Source organism: Pteropus alecto, unplaced genomic scaffold, assembly GCF_000325575.1.
Source record: "Pteropus alecto unplaced genomic scaffold, ASM32557v1 scaffold60, whole genome shotgun sequence".
Lineage (NCBI taxonomy): Eukaryota > Metazoa > Chordata > Mammalia > Chiroptera > Pteropodidae > Pteropus > Pteropus alecto.
This window is the reverse complement of record NW_006430726.1, coordinates 6193475-6199297: the sequence shown is the minus strand read 5'-3', so window position 1 is coordinate 6199297 and position 5823 is coordinate 6193475. Positions and strand designations below refer to the sequence as shown.

The 5823-nt window shown below is 58.1% G+C and overlaps 1 pseudogene; it reads right to left on the bottom strand.

Moving 5' to 3' along the window:
- Nucleotides 1-1254: 1254 nt before the first annotated feature.
- Nucleotides 1255-1373, bottom strand: LOC112484032 (annotated as a pseudogene).
- Nucleotides 1374-5823: the final 4450 nt, after the last annotated feature.

The window sequence follows — 5823 nt, the reverse complement described above, 5'->3', positions numbered from 1 at the left end:
TAATCCTTTAAACTCATAATTGACTGAAGCAAACTCAGTACATTCCTGTTGACATGGCAGTGGATGGTAATCGAGTGACACCTAAGCTAGAATAACTACCCCTGTGCACGAGGACAGACTTGCAGGGTAGTATTCCCATAAAACAAACACTCACATTTCCTGGAATGTGGACACGGATTCACATGCAGTGGGCTGCATCAGCTGTACGGGAACTTTGTTTGCTATGGTCAGGGGTCATGATTTTCTCCATCGGGGCTGCGTGTCAGAATCGCCTGGGAGCTTTGAATGACCCAGACGTGCAGCCCAGGACATCACAGTCTCCAGGAAAAGGGCAGAGAGGATGTGAGCCTCGCGGCTGGTGTACTCACGCGGGTCCCCTCGCTCTACCTCAGTGGTCTGCAGCCTCGGCTACCCGAGGCGGTTGCCTGGGTCCTGCCTCCAGACACCCAGACTTCATTGGTCCGGGTGTGGTGGTCACTGCCCAGGTGAGCCCGGTGTGCAGCTGCAGCGCCCCTGACACAGCGGGGCGTCTGAGCGCCTGGTTTCCAGCCTGGACTCCAGATCGGTCTGGAACCATCATCGTGCCTCGGCTTCCTTTTATGTTAGGTGGAACCTGGGGTGAGTGGGTGAGCGATGTCCCCTCAGAGCCCTTCCTGCTCCAGGGAGAGTGAGGTCCCTGATTCTTTCACGAGCTTGCAGTTACTGAAGCTGACTCAGACCTGGAGGTCCCCACTCCGGAGTGTGGAGAGGGACACAGGAGGCCCTGGGGGACAGGCAGTAGCCGCTTGAAGGAGCAGTCACATCCCAGAGACTCGTCTGTGTCCGTGGGACAGAAAGAAGCCAAGCAGGGGCTGGGTGGACAGTGGGGGGCCACGGAGAATGGGGCGGAGAACCCCTGTCCTCCCGTGCGGCAAGGGGTGCTGGATGCTCCTGGGGGTCACCTGGTGAGACTTGGTTGGACTCAGAACAACCACCAAAACAGCGTCCGTCTGCATAGTCCAGTCTCCAAGGGTGTGGTTCGCTCTCACAGTCTCACCTCCCTGTCCTGCGATGTGTTTCCAGTTTGTTCAATGGGGCCAAAGACATCCATGTGGCAAGACAGAAAAACACCTTGTGTTACCCTTTGGAGCATAAGAATATTAATGATTACGGGTGTAGCTCACACTTACCTAGGGCAAAGCTCTTTAATTTTAAAATATCAATAACTTTGTAATGTACTTTTTCTTTTTCTTTTTTTTTTTTTAAAAAAAAAACCACCTACAGCGCCTGGTCTTCCTAGGCGGTCTCCCATCCAAGTACTAACCAGGACTGACCCTGCTTAGCTCCCGAGATCAGATGAGATCGGGCACATTCAGGGTGGTACGGCCGTAGACCTCATTTGCTTTTGAATCACTTCATTTAATGATCACACCCACAGTCTGAGCAAAGCACTGCACTGTCTCCGGCAAGTGTTTGGAACGGGGGTCCGCAGAGGCTAGGCGGCACGTCAGGTCAGATGTAGGTAGCAGATTCAAAATTTGAACTGAGGCTCATCAGACCCCAAAGGTGACGTGCTCTTCACTGCACTGCTCCGAGTAGACCTGGGGTGTGCGGCAGAGTCAGACCCCAGTTTACAGATGCCGTGACAGGCCCCGAGAGGGGATGGACCTTTTCACCTACAAAATATCAGCTGACTACCAAATAGTCCCGAGAGTCAGGTTTTGGGGTCACGAGCATTGTGCACTTGAAGACAGGTCACCTGCCCGAGGACACGTGGCTGGGAGAAGGGATCACGTCCACCTTTTCCAGGTCCGGTCCTGCTCCTTCCACCACAGGCGGGTGGCGGGGTCCGGGGCTTCGTCAGCTTTCCTCACCCTGAATCCCAGGCTGGGAGGGGGCCAGATTAAAGATGTGCGCGCTGAACGGAAGTCCCCAGATCTGCGTGTGGACTCCCGCAGCCCATGTCGCCAGCCCGGCTGTGAATCACGTGCCCAAGGAGAGGCGCAGACGCAGCTGCACTGCGTGGAACTGTTCACCTTTCACACCCAGACTGCCGACTCTCCCGGCAGGTGTCACAGGCGACCTCCGCAGTGGATGGCGAGGGCCTCGTTCTGGGCCACGGCCCAGGAGATCCCACTTAAACCTACATACGGGCACAAGCAGAGCCACTGCTGCCTGCGGACTCGGTTTCCCCGGTCGCTCAGTGGAGCCAGCCGTCCTGTCACGGCACAGGCCCTCCCCGGGCCCGGGTGCCCGCCCCAGAGCTCCCGCCTGGGGTCAGGGACAGGGGAGGCCTCTGAGGCGCTGTTCGCAGAGACCCAGCGGGCATGCCAGCTCCCCCCTGCCTTTCTGCCCCAGCTGCTGCCTGATCGCACCGTGAAAAGGCGGCTTACGTCTGGCGGGAAAGCCCTGAGGCAGCGGATTTCGCTGTGAGTGAGCAATTCCAGAGCACTGAGGGGAGCGCAGGCCCGTCTGCAGCACACGGAGCTGCCGCGAGAGGCAGGAGGGGGAGGGAGCCTGGGGGGCCGGGCATGCAGCCCCAAATTCAACCCTGGGGGAGGAATGTCTTCATCTTTATGGATGCAGGAAGAGTCCAGGCACAGCAAAGCCAGCGCCGGAAATTCCCTTGGCCCTGGATGGAGATCTGAGTCCCTCCTGCCTCCTACCCCTCACCCCAAACAACCTCTCGTTGACCTGGTGTGGTTTGCGTTTGGGGGAGGGACCCCTCCCATTTCCAGAGTCACTGAGTCACCGACCTTGGAGGCTCAGAGTTCACAGGCAGCATCGGCCCCTTACCATTCACAGATTGTTTGTCGAGAATTTGCTTTATTCAGTCTTTAACTCCTTTACTGATGAGGAGAGCAAAGCTCATAGCGGTCTCTGTCCCCACCCAGATCACACAGCCAGTGAAAGGCACAGCCGGGCCTCTGTTAAATGTGGCCTGTGCTGGGCAGCCTGCTGGGCAGGTGACTGGGTGGTACTACATCTGCTGCCACACCCACCTCCCTCCAGGCTAAGTCAGGTGTTTATTTGTCTGCCACAAAGGAAAATGTGAGTTTCTGGAGGTAGAGCGCCCACTTACCTCCAAATACTTAGCCTTTCGCACAGACCCTCCATAGGGCAGCTCGACAGGTAATATCGCTGGACGGATCCTGTGCTCTTGCCACGGCCCCAGAAGGCCATGGATTCTGATGACCAGAAACAGAATCACAATGCCAGCGGCCAACATCTGCATCGTTAGAGGCATGTCCGAGTCTCGGAACAACCCAAAGGCTCCAGCTGTTAACTTCTGGGCCAGAAGGCAGCAGCCCAGAGAAGCCGCCAGCGCGGCTGGGCTCCCCACCCATCCAGTGTCCTGCACCCCACCAGGGCCCCAGCACCCTGAGAAGTGCTGCCTCCGAGCAGAGAGCGAACTCCCCACACAGCGTGCGCTCAGCCAGCGTTTGCTGGGGAGTTCTTGGGCCCTGGCGGACAGGATGTGCAAAGTCGAGGTCTTCCCCTTCAGAGGCAGGAAAGTGGAATGACCCCAAAATGAACCCCCATGTCGCTCATTCGGATCACTCTGCCTGGTCCAATCAGAGAAAACTGCTGAGGCTGCACAAGAAAAAGGAAAAAGCAAACAGCCAGCGGCGCCGTGCAGCCTGCGGGTGTGAGAGGGCAGACACTCCAAGCTTTGTTTTTGCGATGGTTCCGGTAAAGCACGGTGCTTTAGTTGGGCCTGGGATGAGGTTTGTCATACTCGGGGTCACTGACGTTTCACAGCAGAGAGATCTGTCCTCTGAGGCCTCAGGCTGGAGCCGGGCCCCTCTGTGCAGTGGGGGTGTGACAGAGAAGTCCTGCTCGCTTCCAGCGGTCCCTTCATGCGTTCGTCCGTCCCTTTGGCCAGCCGGCCTTTGTCCAGGAAACACTCACCGAGCAGCTGCTGCGAGCTGGGTCCTCTCGGGCAGCCGGGAGAGATGAGCAGGAGTCCCTTCCTGCCGTCGAGACTCTCAGTCTGGGGAGAGACGTGTGGTGAGCAGCCAGTGCCAATGCTGCGGCAGAGGGCAGCTCTGAGACTGCGAGCTCGGAGGACGGCCCCGACACAGGCCGGGCCACAGGCATCACGTCTGTGATGTCCCCGATGGCTTCCACACAGTGGGGCCCGTCCCTGGGCCGTGGAGCCGGTGGCCATCTGCCTGTGACCGGAACTTCCACAGGGACAACAGCAGGTCACTCTGCAGGCCCCCAGCCCCTGCTCCCCGCTCCCAGTGCCGACAGCTCGCACCTAGGCCCAGCCTGGCGTTGCTGCATGCCCAGTGCCACCCCAGCCGGCCACGGCGCGGGACTTCGGGCTCTGTTTCTGTGCCACTTCTGTGCGTCCCGAGTGTACACCGCAGCGTCCGGCCTGCAGGTGTTAGAGCCCTTGCGAGCCAGCTGGTTTTTATTTGCACACAGTCATGAGGCATTTGCGAGTGCTCAGGGTGTGAACTCCGCTGCTCTGTCTCCCCGTGACTGGCCCGCCCGTGTCGCTGTCACTGGGAGGCCTCTCCCTCTGGGCAGCAGCCCTCTGCTGATGGCGCAGCCTACTTCCAGAAAGGCCAGTCACTTACAGGAGAGAGGAGGTCAGCTTGTGTATTTAAAAATGCTGGTCTCACATCTGTTCACAGCTCCCCTCACCTTTCCCTTCAGAGCAGGGGATACCGGGGGCGCTGGCGCCTGGGGACCTGGGGACAGTGCTGTTGTGCCAGCAGCTTCTCTGGGCCCCCGTTTCCTGACTCCGCGTGGGCGGGCCTTCAACTCTGGCCTGCCTGTGACTGGGGGGCCTCCGGCCACCGGAGCAGGGACAGTGATAAGCGGCGGCAGTCCCAGCCTCTAGTCCCAGACTCCTGGTGGTGGGGGAGCGTGCACTTGATGGCCGGCAGGTAGGGTCAGACACTTTAAGAGGGTTCCAGAGGCAGCACAGTCTCCACTCGGGCCGTCCCCTGCTCAGGCTACCCCAGCTCCCCGCACTGGTCACAGGGGACAGTCCAAACGCTTCAGCTCATCGGTCAAGGCTCTTCAAGCACTGGGCCGCTTTTCCCCTTTAATTTACGTTTCTATTAAAGTGTCACATTTATGTGTACGTTCGAGTATTACAGTGTGCACATCTTCAGCATGCGGCCTGATGACCCTAAACCCTTACGCACGTGTACGCCCACGGCGCTGCCAGCCCGGGCAGGGCAGCAGATCATACGCTGCTCCTCCCTGCACTGCCGTGACCCTGCCCAGGCTCTGACATAGGTCTGAGACTGCTGGGGAAGAGAAGCCGTGCCCACAGCCGGTTCCCCATCTGCACTCGTATTATTTTTTTAATTTTGGGAAAAGACTTACAATATGAGATCTATACTCAACGAGTTGTTCCATGTACAACACGGTGTTGTGTGCTGTCTTCTGGAAGATCTCTTGTTCCACCACGGGGACCGGAACCCTGTGCCCACTGGGCAGCCACGCCCCCCCTGCCCCGCCCAGCGCACACCCAGCCCACCGCGCCAGGCCACGCCTGGTCTGCTCTGCTCCTGTGAGCTCGACTGCAGTCTTGCTGTCATGGATACCACTATCATGAACATGGGTGTACAAATGTCTCTTTGAGATCTTGCTTTCAGTTCTTTTAGATAAATACCAAGAAATGGGATTAAGGGATCATTCAGTATTCTGTTTCTAAATTTTTAGGGACTGCTGCCGTCCGGAGCTGCAGTTGACACCCCGTGCCTGTGATCGGAGGTGGCGGGTGTGCGGGAGGAGGGCTGGCAGAGGCACTGTGATGACATCTTCGATTCTTTGAAAATAAATGCCTAGTAAGAGGGGCATGCGAAATGCGCAGAGGGG